The sequence below is a fragment of the Hemibagrus wyckioides genome, linkage group LG20, assembly GCF_019097595.1.
Source record: "Hemibagrus wyckioides isolate EC202008001 linkage group LG20, SWU_Hwy_1.0, whole genome shotgun sequence".
Taxonomy (NCBI): Eukaryota; Metazoa; Chordata; class Actinopteri; order Siluriformes; family Bagridae; genus Hemibagrus; species Hemibagrus wyckioides.
In genome coordinates this window covers 12,141,533-12,164,423 of record NC_080729.1, presented here as the reverse complement: position 1 = coordinate 12,164,423, position 22,891 = coordinate 12,141,533, and positions in this window count along the sequence as shown.

Here is a 22,891-nt window from a genome sequence, read left to right as displayed (position 1 = left end):
GCAATATAGTGTATGTCTCAAGGGAAGAGGCCATGATTGGGGAATCTTAAGCCTGTAACTGGGGATTCTTTCTTTGTTGTTGTTTTTTTTCTGATTATTTAATGTGTGCAACAGCTTAAATATAGCTTTGTGTATTAATACTGTCCGACGGCTTAATAAACCAAATATTCAAAATATTGCCCTTTCACACTTTATGTACGTTATATATTTTAGATTTAAACATACAATATTTTAATTCAGTGTAAAGTAGTTGACTCATATTGTTATACATATTATACATAAATAAATAATACTATTAAAATACAATCATAATAAACACAGCTCATGCTGATTTTTTTTTTAAAAGCGAAGTGTATGAGAATGGATCTACAGACCACATAAAGTGTCTATGTGCCTATGTTCGGGTCACAGCAGAGTTACACAACTCAAATCTGCCCACAGGACTACTTTTATACTACTTTCTGTTTCTCGGTTTTTGCTCCTTGGATTTTGCCCTTTTGGAATTGTTTGCATCGCTGAGTTTGCCTGATTTCTTATCTGCACATTGATTCTACTCTGTTTGCTCCCACTTATTTATTACACAAAGCATCAATGATCAAGTCACAGGGAGGCATTGTCATCATGACCAAAATCACAGGTATCGTGAAAAGTACAGTTAGGCTGAGGCTAATCCAAACCGTGAAGCAAAGACATTAACAGATACAGGCAAAGACACAGTAAACCAAAACAGTTCCAAAAGCCAAAATCCAAAGAGCAAAAACAGAGAAGCAGAACAATGATCATACACAGAGAAACAACAGCAATGGAAACAAATGGCTTGGTAATGCAGTAAACTGCCAATACTTCACTAAGAACCTTCGTGAAGTGAATGTTATTTATATAGCAGAACTCTGGAAGTAGAGCCTGGCCCAGTCGTGCTTGTATTCTGATTAAACATATATTAAGCATCTGGGTTGGTTGTAATGTTTTATGTCCAGGTTTTCATTCAGAATAATCAAGAATGACTCATCACATATAGATAGACGAAGTACATTATAGTTTTGAAAGTAAGCAAAATGAAGGATAATTAATGATTAAGTGTGCTGTGTTGAAGTGCTTTAACCCATTATTAAAGGAATAGACAGGTACCAGTGCTAGGCAGTACTCAAAAAATAAGGCAGGCAAATGGTCAGGTGACTGTATAGCCAAGCACACCTTAAACACAATGCTGAAATTTGGTGATGATTTATATGTCAGTGCTGTTGTAGATAGAGCAACCAAATTAAAAAATACTTGGACTCTGCATTCTGACCATATCACAAGGTCTACCCACCAGACACTTTCTAAGGAGAGCATCCTGAGTACATTAATGATGAATTTAGCAGGTACACAGTACACTTCAGAGACTGGACTTTAACAGGTAAAGGGGCATAAAATTAAGTGAGTTTCTAATTGACATCCCATTCATATTACTACATCTGACTGAATGCATTTAATTCAATTAAATTGAATTTGAGGTCTGATAACCCTGCTGTCTAGAACTTCTTCTTGACACACAGATAAGAGCTAGGTCATCCACATGCTTTCAGCAAAGTCTGTGGCTGCACCCTTTATGAGCCTAATAAATAACAATCTTGATAGTGAACTCTCTCCAGGTAGACAAAAAAAAACTTCACAACCATGGCATTAGTACAGGTCTGAAGCATAGCTGTAAAAGATGTTTTGTGGAAACACTCAAATTCACAATATTAAATGCCTATATTAAACACCTCCCAGTGTTCTTCTTCTTGGTTGACCTCGAAGTCTGGGCGCTGGCCTATCGGGGTGTGCCTAGTGGAAGTCAGTGATAAGGGAGGAATCTGGTATGTCAATAGTGTTGACCCATGACTGTTCCTCTGGCCCATAGCTCTCCGGGTCTACCAAATACTGTAGGTGTCCTCTCCTTCACCTGGAGTCTAGGATGGAGCGAACCAAATAGGTGGTCATTCCATCAATTTCTAGGGGTGGTGGAGGTGTGGTATCAGGGGCTGTGAGGTTGTTGGTGATGGCCAGTTTGAAGAGAGAGGCATGGAAAGAGGATGAGCTGTGATAACTGGGTGGGAGTTTAAGGCACTAAGTAACCGGGTTGATTTGTTGGAGGACCTTGAAGGGGCCGATATAGCGGGGTCTCAACTTACCACATGGGACTTTCAGATGAAAATTCTTGGTTGAAAGCCAAACAATTTGTCCTGGTTGATATGGTGGATGTGGACGTCTCCTTTGGTTAGCCTGGATTCGCTGACAGCGGACCGCTCATTGGAGGCATACATAAGTGCTATCCCATACCTCTTGGCTCCGGTGAAACCAATCATCCACCACCGGTACAGAGGGCTCTCCAGACCATGGGAACATGGGGGGTTGGTAGCCTAGAATACACTGAAAAGGCATGAGAACAGAAGGAGTGGGTAAGATAATTTTGCACATACTCAGCCCACAGAAGAAACTCAATCCTCAATCCTGTTGTTCTCTGCTACAATTCTCCACTTGACCATATGACTGGGGGTGGTAGCTGGAAGTGAGGATGACACTGATGCCCAACTAGCAACAAAAAGCTCTCCATACATGGGAGGTGAATTGAACTCCTTGATCAGAGACTATATTCTCTGGAATGCCGTAGCAGCGGAATACATGTTCAAACAAGGCTGTGGCAGTCTCCATGGCTGTGGGGAGTTTTTTCATTGGGATGAGTTTGCAAACTCTTGGAGAAATGATCCACTGCCACCAGGATGGCCGTAAACCCATGTGAGATGGGGAGATCAGTGATGAAGTCTACTGGCACATGAGTCCAGGGGCTTTGGGATACTGGGAGAGGTTCGAAGAGGCCTGCAGAGAGCCGCTGAGGGGCAAGTGGCACATGCTTCCACGTAGTCCCTCGCATCGGTAGCCAGGGAAGGCCACAAAAATGTATTGCGGAGTAGTTGTATGGTTCTCTGGATCCCTGGGTGGCTGGTACTGAGGGCAGTGTTTGCCCATTCTATAACACATTGCTGTAGGTTAGGGGGTACGTATTGTCAATTTGGGGGGGGCATTCTTGTCAGATCTCTTCCATGATGTCCTAATGTGTGGGCGCTAAAACAATGGAGGATGGCATTGAGCCCCCGGTAGTCTATGCATGGCATCAGGCCCCCGTCCTTTCTTCCCACAAAGAAGAATCCTGAGGCTGCTGTTGATGTGGAGGGCCAAATAAATCTGGCAGACAATGCTTCTTTGATGTAATGTTCCATAGTGTGAGACTTAGTTGGGGACAATGGGTAAATACACCCCTTTGGATGCGTTCTGTTTGGTAGCAGATCAATGGCACAATCCCAAGGGTGGTGCGAAGTTAGTTGGGTGGCACGTTTTTTGCAAAAAACCTCCTGCAGATTATGGTAATCCTGTGGTATGCTGGCAGTGGGGTACATGTCTGGACTCTCTACGCACGTGCTTTGACAAGGCATGGTGAGCATGTGAGTGAAACAATGATGCTGTCAGTGGGTGGACCATTGTATGAGTTCTTTCTTGGTCCACGAGATGTAAGGATTTTGGGTCTGGAGCCAGGGAAACCCCAGGATGATCTGGTTAGCGGGTGATGAATTGACGAACAGTGTGAGCCCTTCTGTATGAAAATGGCCGATCTGTAGCATTATGGGTGCTGTCTGAAGATTAATAAGGCCATCTCCAATAGTTTGGTTATTCACCACCGTGAATGCACTGGAATCATCCCGGACTGACCCTCACCTCAGCGTAAATTCTCAGCGTGAAACAAAGACTCCCACAACCTCAACTCTGTGTAGTTCTCTGCCCAGGCAAAGAAGAAGGACTTCAGGAGCCTGGAGGAGAAGGTTTGCACCATATCGCCCACGATGAGGATCATCATGTCAGGACCACTTCCCACGTTCCAGCGAGGAATTGAGAGGTTCAGTAGGCTATTTGATTTTAATGAATGGTTACAGTCATGGTGTCAAGACCAGAAATTACCCTTTGTTGATAATTGGAATATTTTCTGGGAGCGTCCTACACTGAAAAAAATGACTTTTTGGTGCATTAAAATTTACTAAGTTAACCTTCATAATTTTTACATCGTAATATTAAATTTCAATGACAACTAGAATTTCCTAAGTATAGTTTTATATACATACACATTTAATTCATGTAACAAATGAACTGAGTCGAAAGGGTTAAATATTATTGTGTTTACTCATAATATTTAAATGTTTTATTGTCATTGCACATAAACATGCAGTGTATGCATGTTTAGAGCTTAGAGACTACCCGCGCTGTGGACCAGAGACGGTTGGGATCATTGAGTTTTCGTGTTCGAGGTAAGTTTATCTTTTTGTTTTAGATGTGATAAAAAAAAAATCGTAATACATGCATTGTATTATTCTCGTTTACTTGACTCGATATACATTAATCTTAATTGCATAACCTGGTATTAGTAATATTTTAGCGATAAAGCAATAAAGTGTTTTAATAGTTTATAGACCCATAAAGCACTGTTTTTCATGTAACTGCTTTCTTGCGGTTAGACCTTTTAATACTGAATAGTAACTGTATTTTTGTAGAAGACCTACACATGAATGTATCATTTGCAGTCGCACTAACGTACACTCAGCTGAGCAGGCCTGTACAGAGCTACAGTGCCAGCCATGAACAAACGTGTCTGTGTAATGAATTTACTACAGTATCACCGGTGCAATACAGCTTTGCGTGTGTATGTGTGTTTGTGACACCTAGTTATTGCTCTTCAAACTACACTACCAGTCAAAAGTTTGGACACACCTTCTAATTCAATGATTTTTTTTAGGGATTTATTTTCTACATTCTAGAACAATACTGGAGATTTCAAAACTATGAAATAACACACATGGACTTAAGTAATCCATATGCAACAACAACAAAAAACAGTCAGTTGTTATTTTAAGACATGAAGGTCAGGTGTTCTGGAATAGTTCTTGCAAGAACAGTATTGTCAAGTGCATTTGCAAAACCCATGAAGCACCATGATGAAACTGGCTCACATGAATACCATCCCAGTAAAGCAAGACCAAAACTTACCTCTGCTGCAGAGGGGAAATTCATTTAGAGTTACCAGCCTCAGAAATCACCAATTAACAGCACCTCAGATTAGAGCCGTTATGAAGGCTTTACAGAGCATCAGTAGCAGACATATCTCAATATCAACTGTTCAAACAAGATTATTGTGTATTTCGGCTACCTTCAGTATTGTTTTACAATGTAGAAAGAAATAAACATCAGGAAAGACCATGGAATTGTGTCCAAACGTTTGACTGGTAGTGTATATCAAGAAATAATGGAAATGATAAAAACTGCACATGCCTTTTCATACTCCGCAGAAAGTTTACAAGTAAAAACATTTTTTTCCAGAAAATGCTTTGTAAATACAGAATCTCCACTCCATCTCAGGTATTTCTATAGCTCTAGTATCACTATAAAATATATTTTCTGCCTTGTTCTTAGATAAGTCATACAGGATCACATAATTTTGAGTGTGGCACAATGGTATAATTCTTGTAAATTGTTGAGTTTTGACACTATGCTAAGCTAATCCTAATGCACTTGTTTCCAGGGTTGTATACATTAGAATGTTTCCATTTTAAAGAAGGTGTATGCATTTGATGCAAAATTAGAATTAGAAGTTTGATTAAAGAAAATGTTTGATCAAACTTAATTGAACATTTAAGTGTAAAGCCTTTCATGCGAGCCCTATTATATCTGGTAATTTTTTTCTGTTAAACAGTCTGTAATTTGTTGGTTAAATGTAATGTCTTGTTAACACATGCTTCTATCAACAGGAAGTAAATGATATCATTGGATACAGTGCACATCAGCCAGTGAGTGTAACATTAGGTCTATATAGGAGTTATTGGTCGAAGGTAAGGTAAGTATAAATCTCTACATGTATTTGCATGCTATAATGTTGCTGTTAATATTTTTTCCTATTCTTCACTGCTAAATATAAATAGTAGTGTAAAAGTGTTTTACATCATTGTTGTAGTATGACAAATTGTGTCTTTTCATTTGCAGGGTGAACTTACTCTTAGGACAAGCCAAGACAGTGGACATTTAAGGTCTAGTGAGAAGAATAGATTGGTGTTTTCCATCCCTGGTGTCAAGGAGAAACAGTAGGCTTTCTATGTTATGAGTTGGCCATGCAAAAATTGCAGCTTTAGAACTTCAATATTCTTAGAGATTGAAACATCTACAAACTGGACAAGGTCGGTCAGTACCCTGCTTGTACACAGATTGTCCTTGTTCATTTAAAAGTTGGGGTGCACTTCGCACACATTTATCAAGAGAGCATACTCAGACTGAGCGGCTAGGGCAAGTTGTTTCATTTACATGTCTGGTATGTAATTTGTGTAATTTTAACTCAGAGAGGCAATATTTTGAACACCTTGGAGTTCATCTAAAAAAGCATGAAACTGTTCATTGTGTTTTTAAAGACTGTGACTTCAGCAGTAATATATATTCAACATTTGCTTCACATTGAAGTAGAAAGCACAATTCTCACTGCCTTGAGGGTTTCAAACATAGTGTATTGCAGAGATATTCAATTCAGGCAACACAAGATAGTTGGTTGGTAGATGACAATACAGTTGCTTATGATGAAACGCTTGTCCAAGAGAGTGAAGATTTAGTTCAAGTCATCGTTGATCGTCTTAGTTCTTTATTACTGAAATTGGACTGCATCTTTAATGTGCCTAATAGATGTATTGATGTCATTGTAGAGGAGCTTCAATTTATCATTGGTTTAGCATCTGCACCTGTCATCAGAAACATTGTCCTTAATACATTAAAATCCCATAACTGCTCTGTTGAAGAATTAGTGATCACAGATTTGGTAATAGCATTTGCCAGTTAAATCCCCTCAGTGCAGCCTTAAGTGAAGAAGGTCCTCTTGGCACAGCATATCATAGAACTAAGTAAATAACGGAACATTTCTCTGTGGTTGAACCATTGGAGTATATACTTGATGTAGAAGAGGGAAGGACATTCCAATATGTACCAATTTCCCAGTCCTTGTCAGAAATTCTGAAAAATAGTGACATTCAGGAGAAGGTTTTGAAGAGTGAAAGGCAATGTGGTTCTTCATGTCAATACAGTAGTTTTCATGATGGTTCCCTCTTCCAGAATAACATCTTCCTGTCTGGAGAGGAGATAAGACTTTCACTTCTTCTATACTGTGACGACTTTGTAATTTGTAACCCTCTAGGAACCGCCCACAAGAAGCACAAGGTAACAGGTGTGTACTGGGTGTTGGCTGATATTCCGTCTGCATTAACGTCTACACTATCATCAATTTACTTGGCCATTTTGGCCATTTCTTGGAAAATTTGTAAAAGGCAGTGTTTTCTATGATTGCGGATAACCTTGGAGCTGTCAGGCATGCATTTCCGGGTTCCATGTTGCCACTTCCGGTTCCGGGATGCAACTTCCGGTTTCGCGATCTCATTTCCGGTTTCCGCCATTTTATGCTCCTCTGTCCTATATAAGCTAGTGAGCAGTCCATGCTCCTTGCCAGATGGTCTCTTCAGTCAGCCTTGAGCTTCTGAGACAGCATCCTGCCCTTTTCTTCAGTTCCTGTCTGCCTGGTTTGTCTCTGCCTTCCTTCAATCAATGACTCTGCCTGTCCTACATTTAACCTGTTCTCTGTATTTGGATTATTGGACTGTATGCTGCTTATGACTCTGCCTGTCCTATGTTTAACCTGCTTTCTGGATTTTGGATTATTGGACTGTATGCTGCTTATGACTCTGCCTATCCTATGTTTAACCTGCTTTCTGGATTTTGGATTATTGGATTGTATGCTGTTAATGACTCTGCCTGTCCTACATTTAACCTCTTCTCTGGATTTGGATTAGTGGACTGTATGCTGTTAATGACTCTGCCTGTCCTATGTTTAACCTGCTTTCTGGATTTTGGATTATTGGACTGTATGCTGCTTATGACTCTGCCTATCCTATGTTTAACCTGCTTTCTGGATTTTGGATTATTGGATTGTATGCTGTTAATGACTCTGCCTGTCCTATGTTTAACCTGTTCTCTGGATTGTGGATTATTGGACTGTAGGTGGTTGTTTCCTTTACTGATTCTACCAGCCTGCTGTATCCTGGCTTTTTCAGTTTCTTTTGAGAACTCTGCCATTTTTGTGCCGTTCTTAATAAAGACTCTAAGTTTTGAACTCGGACTGTGTTCTGCATTTGGGTCCTCACCTGCCCCCCCTGACAGTACCATCTGGCCAACATGGACCCAGCAGAGCCACAGAACATGCAAGCCCTTCTAAGCTCCTTATCTGAGACCTCCACCTCTCACGAACGTCGTCTCCAGGATCTCGCCTCGGCTACACACGAACTGATCCGTCGCATGAATCAGCTTTCAGTCACTCCACCCTCTTCAGCTCCCTCGGCGACAACGACACCCACGAATGAACCAATGAACTCCGCAAGGTCTTTGACACCTCAGCTCCTCAGCAGGATGCGGCACGCTCCCTCTTTGAAGCCTCACAAGGGAGCCTAACCGTGGCGGAATATGCGGTGGATTTCCGCACATTTGCCATCGACAGCGGGTGGAATGCCACCGCACTCTACGATGCCTTCTATCGCGGGCTGGCTTCTGAGATTAAGGATGAGCTCGCTGCCCGGGAGCTACCAGCCGACCTCGATGACCTGATCGCCCTGGCTACCCGCATCGATCGACGCATTCGGGAACGCCAAACTGAAAGGTCAGCCCGACGTCTTGGACAACCCAACTACCGACCCACTGTCTCTCGCCCCCCGCCTTCTCCTACCCTCCCTGTCCCTGCATCCAGGAGCCTTCCTCTCTCCCATGCCATGGAGATCGGTCGTCGTCACTTATCCTCTGCTGAGAAGGACAGGCGTCGGGCCTCAGGACTATGCCTGTACTGTGGAGAGGCTGGACATTTTGCCGCTTCCTGTCCAGTAAAAGGCCGGGCTCGTCGCTGAAAGAGGGGCCAGCGGCGAGTCTACGACCATCAGTCCCTTCCAAGCCACTGCTCAAGATCCACATCTCAGTTGACCAGGGGGCTACGACCTATCTGCCTTTGTGGACTCCGGAGCCGACTCTGAATTTATGGATCAAGACCTGGCTAAACAACTAGGCCTTGAGACGGTGCCTCTGTTCTCGCCCCTCCAAGTTCGGGCCTTGGACGGCCACGTCCTCCATCATGCCTCCCAACGCACTAAACCCTTGCTTGTCACCATCTCTGAACATCACCAAGAGTGGTTGTCTTTTCTTCTGATCCCTTCACCATTTGCCCCTGTTATGTTGGGCTTTCCATGGCTCCGGAAGCACAATCCTCACGTGGACTGGACCAGCGGCGGTATTCTGGATTGGGGGACCTACTGCCTAGCCCATTGCCTAGGATCTGTACCTCCTACCAAGGTGTCTGACATGGACGAACCACCCCCTGACCTCAGCTCAGTACCCTCCGATTATCATGACCTGGGGATGGCATTCAGCAAGGTCAGAGCCTCCTCTTTACCCCCTCATCGCCCATATGACTGTGCTATTGACCTCCTGCCTGGCACTACCCCTCCTCGGGGTCGGCTCTACCAGCTTTCGGGACCCGAAAGAGAGGCTATGACCCAATATATTCAAGATTCCCTCGCGGATCATTCGTCCATCTTCCTCACCTGCTGGGGCTGGGTTCTTCTTTGTAGGGAAGAAGGATGGGTCCTTGCGTCCATGCATCGACTACCGTGGGCTTAATGCCATTACCACCAAGAACCGTTATCCATTACCCCTCATGTCTACCGCTTTCGAACTCCTCCAGGGAGCCACTGTCTTCACCAAACTCGATCTCCGCAACGCCTATCATCTGGTGCATATTCGAGAGGGTGATGAATGGAAGACTGCATTTAACACCCCTACAGGCCATTATGAATATCTGGTAATGCCGTTCGGGCTCACTAATGCCCCTGCTGTATTTCAAGCCCTGGTCAACGACATCCTCCGGGACTTCCTAAACCAGTTTGTCTTTGTGTACTTGGTTGACATCCTCATCTTCTCCCACTCCCTAGAGGAGCATGTTCACCATGTCCGGTCAGTGCTCCGTCGCCTGCTTCAGAACCGCCTGTATGTGAAAGCCGAGAAGTGTGAATTCCACACCTCCAGCACCACGTTTTTGGGTTTCGTACTCGGCCGGTAGCATACAGATGGATCCCAGGCGGGTGGAGGCTGTGAGGGACTGGCAGTGCCCTGAAAGCCGTAAGCAGCTCCAGCGTTTCCTGGGGTTCGCTAATTTCTACCGGAAGTTCATCAGAGGTTACAGTGCCATTGCGGCACCCCTGCACCGACTCACTTCCTCGCTACACCCCTTTTCATGGACTCCAGAGGCTGAGCTAGCCTTTGCCCAACTTAAGAAGCTCTTCACTACTGCTCCTGTCCTGATTCTTCCGGACCCATCGCGCCAGTTTGTGGTGGAGGTGGATGCATCTGACTGTGGGGTGGGGGCCGTCCTGTCTCAAAGGGCTTCTAAGGACAATCGTCTCCACCCCTGTGCCTTTTTCTCTCACCGCCTTTCCCCAGCTGAACAGAAGTATGCCATCGGTGAATGGGAGCTTCTGGCTGTGAAACTGGCCCTGGAGGAGTGGCGCCACTGGTTGGAGGGCACTGAGCAGCCTTTCATTGTATGGACTGACCACGGAAATCTTGAATACCTTCAGACAGCCAAACAACTCAATCCTCGACAGGCTCGTTGGGGGCTGTTCTTTGGGCGTTTTAACTTCACCCTCTCATTCCGCCCTGGTTCTAAGAATGGTAAACCGGACGCCCTTTCACGACTATTCACCCCCGATGAGGATGACCCAGCTCCCGAACACATCCTCCCTTCGTTAGTAACCATCCGTGCTCTTCATCTGGGGATCGAAAGGAGAGTGCAGCAGGCCATCGCAGGGATACAGATTCCAGGCAACTGCCCCAGGAACAGACTCTTTGTCCCTGATCACCTTAGGTCTCAGGTCATCCAGTGGTGCCACAGCAGCCGCCTCTTTTGTCATCCCGGGGTTTCCCGTACCTTATCTACTGTCCAACAGCGTTTCTGGTGGCCATCACTCAAGCACGATATCCAGAGATTTGTGGCAGCCTGCCCCACCTGTGCTCAGCAGAAATCGTCCAGGACCCCTCAAGCCGGGCTCCTGTGCCCCCTTCCGACCCCCAGACGACCTTGGTCCCATATCTCCCTGGACTTTGTCAACGGACTACCTCCTTCTGCTGGCCACACTACCATCCTTACGGTGGTGGACCGATTCTCGAAAATGGTCCATTTCGTGCCCTTGGCCAAGCTTCCCTCTGCCAAGGAGACTGCCCAGATGCTACTATTACATGTCTTCCGCTTACACGGGATGCCTCGCAATATTGTGTCTGACCGGGGGCCACAGTTCACCTCGAGATTCTGGAAGGAGTTCTGTCACCTCCTGGGTACCTCCATTAGCCTTTCATCTGGCTTCCACCCGCAGACCAATGGCCAGACGGAGCGTTTAAACCAAGAGTTGGAGACTGGGCTCAGAATCCTCTGTTCTGAAGACCCTACATCCTGGTCATCCAACCTCATTTGGGTCGAATATGCCCACAACTCTCTTCCCTCGGCAGCCACAGGCCTCTCCCCTTTCCAGGCCGCTTACGGCTATCAACCACCTCTGTTCTCTTCCCAAGAATTAGAGGCCTCTGTTCCCTCTGCCCTCGCTCTGGTTAAACGGTGTCAACGGGTCTGGAGGAGGACCCGCTTAGTGCTTCTCCGCTCATCCAAAAGCTATGCTCGATGGGCCAATCGTAAGCGGCACCCCCTTACCATGTTGGCCAACGGGTTTGGCTGTCCACTCGGGATCTGCCCCTGAAAGTCGCCTGTCGGAAGCTCGCTCCTCGCTTTGTTGGTCCGTTCCCAATCTCTAAAGTGCTCAATCCAGTATCCGTCCGACTCAAGCTTCCCCGGGCCCTTCACATCCACCCTACGTTCCATGTCTCCAGACTCAAGCCTGTCCGAGCCTGTTCGCTGGTTCGCTGCTCCTTGCCAGATGGTCTCTTCAGTCAGCCTTGAGCTTCTGAGACAGCATCCTGCCCTTTTCTTCAGTTCCTGTCTGCCTGGTATGTCTCTGCCTTCCTTCAATCAATGACTCTGCCTGTCCTACGTTTAACCTGTTCTCTGTATTTGGATTATTGGACTGTATGCTGCTTATGACTCTGCCTGTCCTACGTTTAACCTGCTTTCTGGATTTTGGATTATTGGACTGTATGCTGCTTATGACTCTGCCTATCCTACGTTTAACATGCTTTCTGGATTTTGGATTATTGGATTGTATGCTGTTAATGACTCTGCCTGTCCTACATTTAACCTCTTCTCTGGATTTGGATTAGTGGACTGTATGCTGTTAATGACTCTGCCTGTCCTATGTTTAACCTGTTCTCTGGATTGTGGATTATTGGACTGTAGGTGGTTGTTTCCTTTACTGATTCTACCAGCCTGCTGTATCCTGGTTTTTTCAGTTTCTTTTGAGAACTCTGCCATTTTTGTGCCGTTCTTAATAAAGACTCTAAGTTTTGAACTCGGACTGTGTTCTGCATTTGGGTCCTCACCTGCCACCCCTGACAGGAGCTCACTCAGTCGGTGGGTTTCTTGAAAGTTTTAGTGGGTCTTTTAGTTTGAGAGTGGTCCCAATTTCAGGAACTTGAAGTGAGGACAGGATCATTCACTGGTAGAACAAAAGAGCTACACCAGTTACTCAAAGATTGAATTATTTTCATGTGACAACAGGTTACCCACCAGATGTACTACATGATTTACTTAAGGGTATTGTACCTGTAGAATTGGCATTGTTTGGAAATCTTGATAAAGAAGAGGCTTATCAAACTTGAAGAGCTCAACAGAGTCATCAAGCATTTCCCATATAAATGGAAAGACAGGACAAATTGTCCCCAAGGTATATCACCAACATTTGCCTCTCGTAACACCATTGGTGGTAACGCGCATCCAGGGGATCACCAACTACAGGACAACTTCACCTGCCTGTGACAGTGATGCCTCCCTTCCAGATGCTCTGAACGACTTCTACGCTCGGTCTGAGGCACAGAACAACACAACAGCGAGGAAGACCATCCCTCCTCCTAATGACCCAGTGGTCTGTCTCACCATGGCTGACGTGAGGAGAACTCTATGCAGAGTTAACCCACGGAAGTCTGCTGGAGTTCTCAGGGAGTGTGCAGAGCAGCTAGCAGATGTCTTCACTGACATCTTCAACATCTCGTTGAGCAGCTCCATCATCCCTACGTGCCTCAAGACATCAACCATCGTCCCTGTGCCAAAGAAGTCTACGGTTTCCTGCCTCAATGACTACCGTTCAGTCGCACTCACCAATCATGATGAAATGCTTCGAGAGGCTCGTCATGAGGCACATCAAATCACAGCTACCATCCTCACTGGACCCCTTGCAGTTTGCGTATCGTCCTAACCGCTCCATGGATGACGCCATCACCACAACCCTCTATCTGGCCCTCACACACCTGGACTGTAAAGACTCCTACGTTCGAATGCTGTTCATAGATTTCAGTTCAGCCTTCAACACAATCATCCCTCAGCAGCTGATTGAGAAGCCGAGTCTCCTGGGCCTGAACACCTCTCTCTACAACTGGGTCCTGGATTTCCTGACTGGGAGACCTCAGTCAGTCCAGATCGGGAGCAGCACCACCACACTGAACACTGGAGCTCCTCAGGGCTGTGTGCTCAGTCCATTGCTGTTCACTCTGCTGACTCACGACTGTGCAGCAATGCACAGCTCCAACCACATCATCAAGTTCGCTGATGACACGACCGTGGTGGGTCTCATCAGCAAGAACGACGAGTCAGCATACAGAGAGGAGGTGCAACATCTAACAGCCTGGTGCAGAGCCAACAACCTCTCCCTGAACATTGACAAGACCAAAGAGATGGTTGTTGACTTCAGGAGAGCACAGAGTGACCACTCTCCGCTGTCCATCGATGGATCCTCGGTGGAGATCATCAAGAGCACCAAATTCCTTGGTGTTCATCTGGTGGAGAACTTCAGCTGGTCACTCAACACCAGCCCCATCACCAAGAAAGCCCAGCAGCGCCTCTACTTCCTGAGGAGGCTGAGGAAAGCCCATCTCCCTTCCCCCATCCTGACTGTGTTCTACAGAGGGACCATCGAGAGCATCCTGAGCAGCTGCATCACTGCCTGGTTTGGGAACTGCACCGTCTCGGATCGCAAGACCCTTCAGTGGATAGTGAGGACAGCTGAAAAGATCATCGGAGTCTCTCTCCCCTCTATCACGGACATTTACACCGCACGCTGCATCCACAAAGCTAACAGCATTGTGGCTGACCCCACACACCCCTCACACACACTCTTCACCCTCCTGCCATCTGGAAAGAGGTACTGGAGCATTCGGGCCCTCACAACCAGACTGTGTAACAGTTTCTTTCCTCAAGCCATCAGGCTCCTCAACACCCTGGAGTGAACTGTTCTACACTCTCTCACACACACACACGCACACACACACTCTCACTCAGGACTGAACTGTATATCAACTCTCTGTCTCTCTCTCTCACACACACACACACACACACACACTCTCTCTCTTGACTGTGTGAACACGCACACACATAATTTATATTGTTCATACTTATTGCACTACCTCAACCTGTCATCCGCTGCTATAGTCATATTTATGTTTATTTCTATTTGCACTACCTCAACCGCTGCTGTGTATTTTTGCACAATATTTTTGCACAATACTTTTTTTTACATCATTTCACTTCATCTTATCACTTACATTCCAGTACACGTTCTTTTCTTTCTTTTCGGCGCTAAGTGTCCTGTGTTGTCTGTCTTGTATTTATTGTCTTTTGCACTGTCTTGTCTATGCTCTGTCTGCACCTAGCTGCACACTGTGCACTTTACGTGGCTAAGACAATCTTCTGTCCTTGCTCTGTGGTGTTGTTTTTATGTTGAACTTTGTTGTTGTAGGTTTATGTAGCACCAGGTCCTGAAGAAATGTTGTTTCATTTCACTATGTACTGCGTCAGCTATATGTGGTTGAAATGACAATAAAGCTTCTTGAATCTTGAATCTTGAAATTGGTGCTTATTGAGGCTACTTCCACTTATGATTGGCCAAAAAGTGCCGGAAGAGGAAAAGGTATGGCAGGTGTTGATGACTCTCAAAGATGTTGTTGAGTTAGTTATGTCACCTAACCACACAGATGAAAGCATTGGTCACCTTGATAGCCTGATTGCTGAGCACAGACATAGATTTTGCAGTCTTTTTCCAGAAGGGAGGTTGATTCCAAAACACCACTTTCTTGAACATTACCCGCAGCTCATTAAAGAATTTGGCCCACTGGTGTCCTTATGGACGATGAGGTTTGAAGCTAAGCACAGCTTCTTTAAGAAGATTGTGAGACAAACTAGCTGTTTCCGCAACATTTTGAAGTCTATGGCCAAGAAACACCAGTCCATGATTGCATACCATCTGTGGTCTTCAGAGATCAAAAAACCTGCTGTCTCTGTGTCAAAGTTGTCAAGAGTTCCATTAGAGGTTGTAAATGAGAACATAAGAGTTTTTTTTACCGGAATTTCCTGCAGAGACCATTGTTCATTTGGCTAACACAGCAGAGGTACCAGTTATGTTATTGGTATGTTGTTGGTGTATGGCTCCACTGGTGGCTTGCCTGACTTCAGTGAAATACTGCAAATCATTGTTGTCCAAGACAGCTTAGTGTTTGTAGTGAAATTGCAAAGTGCATGGTACTGTGAGCATTTTAGATGTTTCAAGTTGGAGTCAACAGGCACAATCAAAGTCATTGCGCAGTCACAACTCAATGACATATACCCACTAGCTTCCTATGCATTGGAAGGCAATCGAATGATTTCTCTGAAACACTACATCTGTTTGTCAAACAAGGTAAACGACAACTTGTAAGCATGTAAATTCCTATGTAATTCAAAACTGACTTGTTTAATCATTTATTAGTTGTGCATTTATACATTTAAATATTTATTGTGCACTTTATAGCATGCCTTGATATAAATGTAGGTTGTTTTGCAGTTATATCTTAAAAACAATTAAAAAAATATTTTATCTTGTCTTATTGAGTCATATTATGTTTTTGGTTTTCTCAGTTGTGCTTACCCAAGACTGTGATGTCTTCCCCTACTGAACTACGTGTTATCATTGAAGAGACCAAAATTCACAAGTTAACCCTTCCAAATGGAATCCCTAGCACTGTAGATGAACTTCTGGCAGCAGTACGGCATCATTTTCAACTCCTGGGAAGCTATACTGTCATGTACATGGACAAAGATTTTGATAATGAATTCTTTACTCTGACATCAACAGATATGATCAAGGACAAAGACACAATCAAACTAGTTAAGACAGAACCATCTGTTGTTGTCACATTGACTCCCATTATTGAGCCTGCTGCTTCCTCCTCTCCAGTGCCAATGGATCTGTCTATCCAGGATGAGAGTTCCTCACTTAGTTCATCTGACAGCATCATTTTATCACAGCACTCAGTGCATCGATCGGCATCTTGGCCAAATAATTGTGTGATACCCACCTTTCCATATAGTGTCGAAATGGCCCTTCAAGAAGGAAACAAGGCTTATGAAATGGATGGGACACTTCTTCAGAATCCAAGCATGACATCTGACATACTTGAGAAACTTGCGGAAGTGATATTCCACTACACTGCCTATCCCACTGGTCTGCAAATTCACGCGGTTGTTGAAGCTCTGATAATGAAGCATCCATGTCTGCGAGAGCCTGGAACATCATTAGCAGGCATGTATGGGTGGCAGCAACGTCTTAAATACAAGATGGCTAATTTCCACACTAAAATGCGAAAAAGTAAAGTACCTCTTCCTGAACTTCATATCAACTCCTTGAAAAGAAAGGCCCCTGGAGAGAGATTTCCTGCTAAAAACTGCAAAAGACCAAAGAGAGCAGAGGTGAACTGTCTCCCTCCAAATCTAAGTGGAGAAAGTAATGACAGTCTGGAATTAGAAAGACAGGAGCTTCTTAATGAAGTACAAAAGAAAAACAACACCAAGGTGATTCAAGAAAAAGTGGCCAAAACCTTCTCCTATCGAAGGCTTGTGAGTGGCAGTCCAGCTGCTGAAGAATTAAAAAAAAGATGGCCTGCTTTATTTTGTGAAGCTGAGGTAGGAGAGGTAACAGTAATCCGAATTAATAATATATATCATTGATTACAGTTACTGATTAAGCATCTAAACGTTTCTCTCAAAGGTAAAATTTCTCTCAAAGGTAAAATTTTTGATTTGTTCATTACAAAAGAAAGTTCTAGATTGTTCATTCAACTATTAATATCCACAGGACTTAAAGGCCTTATACCACTAGCGTAGCCAGGAATCACAATGTGGGTGAGCCCAGAGAAAATTGGGTGGGCCTAGCCTAAAATGCATCTTTTATCAAAATAAGCCAACATAACTACACCTGCTTGAATGCAAACCACCATTTAACCAGAGCATAAGCTTGTATGTCATCGTAAGCAATGTTAAGAACATAACAATAAGAACAACATGAGCACGGCGGCCACACCACACATACATACACACGCGCGTGCACACATCTGATAGACGCGCCGCAACACCATTATCAAATCAGCAGGACAGTATGTAAACTGTCTGATATATGGCTCAACGGCCATATAAACCACATGAAATGAACAACAATGACTATACAACTACATAGTAGGAAAATGTAGATTGGCTTACTTTTACACTGGTGTGTAGGGGAGGTACACGCTGGAGAATAAAGTGCTGCTGGTGATGGAGTAAAAGGTGAATGAACACTAGCAGAGCTCCTTACTACTCGAGCTTCATGGCTCCTGAACATCGGAATTATCTTTCTCCTCCGGCTGCACACAACGTCTTTTTGACACAAACTTTAGTAGGTTGCTCTGTTTTTAGTTTAATGTGCAACTAAACTTCGGTGACCCTCTGTGAAATGTGCTCGGTGTGGAGGGAGAGGGGCGGCATGAGTGTAGAGACGTTTCATTCTTTCTCAAAACCGAAGGGCGCTCTCGCGCAGAAAGTACAAAAATTGACTCATAGAAGTAACATATGACGTGCCAAAAAACCTAATACGGACAAAGGCATGTATAAAGGTATCCAGCAATCGCCGTAGTCAAAGCAATCTTTTCTGTAGCAAGCAACTGACTGGGTGGGCCTGACTGACAGGTGGGTGGGCCCAAGCCTTATACTCTCGTTCTCTGCATCAGACTGATTTAACCCAGTTCTTGCTGTTGTACTCTTGAATCTTTTGTCAATTTAGATCAAGAAGGAGTTTAGGAGAATACAGTTTCTCTGGAGCAGACATTCATGTACAAACTTGACCACTACACACCAAAATTTATTGCCCTGATGAAGGCTAAGGGAGGTGTTGTGGGGACCAAGCTGAGGCCATTTCTGGAGTCAGGTGTGTTACAGTATTAAATTGTAAAAATAGCGGTAGTGTCAAAGTGTTTGAAATTTCAGAAATTTATAAAAAATTACAGGTTTAGTTTCATCTGTGAAGAATCTGAGGTTAATACTGTGTTGGCAGCAGTTCTGCTTTGGCCAAACTAAAATACGGACAGGAAAATTAAGTAGAGTCATCCTATGACCCTGTTTGCTCCATCTTTCCACACATGGTTCTTGCTCTAAGTGCTCAAACCACTGCTCCTTGCACATACATGCTTTTGTGTTCTAACTTAATTTGAGTTCAATATGTATGATAAAAGGTTATGTAATGATACATTATAAATATTTTCACAGGAAAAAAGCATCGAGATGAGACGTGAATCTGTTATCCGCAGCCTCATCCTCTATCTTGGCGAGAAAGAAGAGGATCTCTTTGAAGATTGCCTGGTAACGCATGCTTTTCTTCTAAATGATACAGTTTAAAATGTTTTAGCATTTAAAGTGCAAGTTAACCCTAATTTAAAAAGGGAAAGGTAGATGAAGAGGTAGACATGTTCTGCTCAGTGATGGCCTAAAGTAAACATTGCGAAAGTCAACATTTATATCATGTGGAAAATGAAACTAATTAATCAAAAATGAAAATTCTGTCATTAATTACTCACCCTCATGTTGTTCCAAACCTGTAAGACATTTGTTCATCTTCTGAACACAAATGAAGATATTTTTGATGAAATCCCAGAGCTTTCTATCCCTCCAAAGAGTCTACACAGCTGGCAATTTCGAAGCATTAAAACATTTTCGAAAATTTGTAAAGACATCCTAAAGGTAGCCCACATGAATCCAGTGGTTTAACCTCAGTTTCGTAAAGCAACGCAAATGCTTTGTTTACACAAAAAAACAAACAAACAAAAAAGCTTACCAATTTATTCAGGAATTGCATATCTATGTTCACTTGAGCACCATGATGCATGCATGGTTTTTACACAAGAGCAGACATTGTTGTGTGAACGTGTGTTGGAGATTCATATTTTGTAACAAAGTGGAAAATAGTTTTTTTGGGGGTTTTTTTATGCAAAGAGAACACTTGCATCACTTCATAAAATTGAGGTTAAACCAGTGGAGTCACATGCAGTACAGTAATCCCCCGTTTATCACAGGGATTACGTTCCAAAACCACCCACGATAAACGAAAATCCACGATACATGGACGCCATCCCCAAATGCTTTTTTTTTTTATTGTTTAAGCCGTAAATGACCCTCCCACACTCTTCAAACACACACAGAAAACATTTGCAAGCATACAGCAAGATGAATTTTGGGTAAATTCATAGAAATATCACATTTATAGTGAGTACTGTATGTATGTATGTTCCTTGCCAGAAGCCTTAGAAGGTGCAGAGCATTTGGGCGACATAATAGGGCTTGCAGGAAAAGCGTAAAAAAAAACAATGTACACAGAACAAAATGACACTCAGGACAGTGACACGCGCTTCCTAAACAACACTACGATGCACAGTATTATTAACATGTTACTTTAATTTAATTAATGTTTATATTTTGTAATTAATAATTATATTTTTATTAATAAATTTCCTTATTTCAACATAAAAAACAATTCACTATAAGATTTGGGGATACCGCGAAATACCGGGAAAATAAAAAAAAATTAGTTATGCTCCAAATAAAAATCCATGATATAGAGGGGGATTACTGTACTTTTGTCATGTCTTTAAGAAATTTCTGGGCTTTGAAAGTGCTAGTTGTATAGACTCTCTATGAAGGGCCAAAAAGATTTCACTGAAAATTTCATTAAAAATAAGATGAACAAATGTCATAGAGGTTTCGAACAACTTTAGGGTAGCTAATTAATGACAGAATTTTTTAGGTGAACTAACCCTTTAAATACATCACTGTACTCTGCTACAAAATCTTAGGATTTCCTGACACTATAAATGTGCAGAGGTAATTTTATGGATTTGAGTGACATTGCAGCAATATTTATTTAGAAGAAACAATCTGTGGTGTGTAGCCATCTCATGCCATGTCATACAGATGTTTTACTGATGCAAGATTACTTTTAAATTAAACTCAAGTTTAACATAATCTGAACTATATGAAGAATGTACATGTTCATTCAGGTGTGACAGCAATTCTGTTTGTTTTTCAAAAGAATAATCTTTTTTCCCCCGTTAAATTGTATACAGGAGGACAGATGGAGTGATGCCAGTCTGCACATACTGAAAATCCTCATTGTCCATGGTGCTGAAGGTGAAGAACCAGTAGATGTATCCATTCTTCTGGAAGGAAAGGAAATATTGCAAGGATGCGGCAATACCGCCATGGCATGTACGCTGCTAATGGGACTGATTTATGCCCTTAACCTTGCATACCCTCGAGCACTGAGCTATACATTCGAGGTGTTTCAGAAAGTTCTTTTAGAACTTGATATGATTAAGCTGCCCCAAAAAGTGCAAGCTTTAAAGATGAAGTTATCGTCTTAAATGCTAAGTGCACTAGTCCAGAGTGCTGGTTTGAATGTTGTAGCTTCCCTGTTTCAGAGGGCTGTTTAGATAAAATGTTCTAAAAAGGACTATTCCATAATTGTGCTGTTTGCAGTTTTGTCAGTATCACCTGTGTAACGTCTGGGACCCCCGCCCTATGTGGGGCTGGAACCCAGATGCCCGTGGTGTGTGTGCACACACCAGCACACGGTAGAATGAGACCCATGCGCAGGATTTAGCAAAGCACTGCTTTTATTACAGTTAAGACACGACATAGGGAAACAAACATAACACGAGACATGGCGTGGGTAACGAAACAAAACAAAAACAAAACCTACACCTTAGCTTGGACATAGAACTTAACAAACAAAACCCCAACAGAAACCACGGTACAGATAACAATCATGGACAAGGACACGAACACAAGGATCCCTATTTATAGGGGTAGACATTAGGGCTAATGGGATACAGGTGACACAATCAGGATAGGAACAATAGGAAGGGCGTAACAAAAGACACACAAAGAAGCAGGCTTCCAAAGTTCACCTGCCAGCACCCTCTCTGGGCCTGGCAGGGAACTGTCCAGCTGTTCCTGACAACCTGGCTCTGATGACATGTTGTTTTATGTATTGTTTGCTAGATTTTATGCCTTCTGTTGTCCAAACAAATGTTATATATGGTGCATTAAATGCATATATTTTTTTGTTGTATGTATTTTTTATTCATTTATTTTATTTTATTAAGACATTTTGTTTAATTAAAGGGTTCCAGTTCCAGTGAAATTTCACTGAATGTGCTTTAAAAAAACAAAAAACAAAACCCTGTGTTAAGACTGTGTTAAGACTGTGAATATTAAGTAACTTTTGTTAATGTTGGCTAAATAAACTGTTTAAATGTATTTCAGTTGTGAGATTTGTGAAAGATATAGACAAAGTAATTACAGTTTATTTATAAACAATAATTTAGCAAAGTTTACATAATTATCAGGAGAAATATAAACTCACTAAATAAAAAAATAATAAAAATTTACTAACTAGTAATTAGTAAGGTTTACTTAATAATTTGATAAAAGCAATGTTCCTGTTGTTAAAACATTAAATTAACTTTACTTGATTACTTTAAATAATTCTGACTTCTAAATTAAATATAATTAGGTAATTTTACTCAATTTATTTATGAGTGTTAAGTTAAATATTAAGTAGATTTTACCTGATAATGACAGGTGAGTTGTGCTTAATTTCAGAACAGTAAAATTTAATTAAAATTTGCGTGTGCAAATTGTTACGAGGATTTTATTAAGTAAATCTTACAAGTTTTTTTTTCAGTGTAGGCTCTACCGTTCTGATGGCCTTCACCCAAGCAGAGTTGGAGCAACAGTCCTCTCGGACAACATTTCCAGGACACTATGCACCATCTGACTGGTAAGTCATACCTTAGATTACAATTATAATAGCTACTGTTCAACTCACCAGATTGATACAAGTGCACACGTAGCTCGTCCTATAGAAACTGTGTCTGTTCACCAAATAGCTCTCAAAATAATCCAATCACAATTAAACCCGACAAAGGTCAAATAAATAAAGAAAAACAATTTCTAAAGTTTGGGCTTCTGAACATTAGATCCCTTGTACCGAAAGCACTTATTGTTAATGAAATGATCTCAGATTATAGTTTCGACGCACACTGTCTTACCGAAACCTGGCTTAGACCATATGAATACATTGGTGTGAATGAGTCTACTCCATCAGGATACTCTTATAAGCATGAGCCCCATCAGACTGGTCGTGGTGGTGGTGTTGCAACTATCTATAACAATTCTCTTACTGTTACTCAGAAAATAGGACCCAGGTTTAGCTAATTTGAAGTGCTTATCCTTAATGTTGCACTCACTGACATACATAAAAAATCCCTA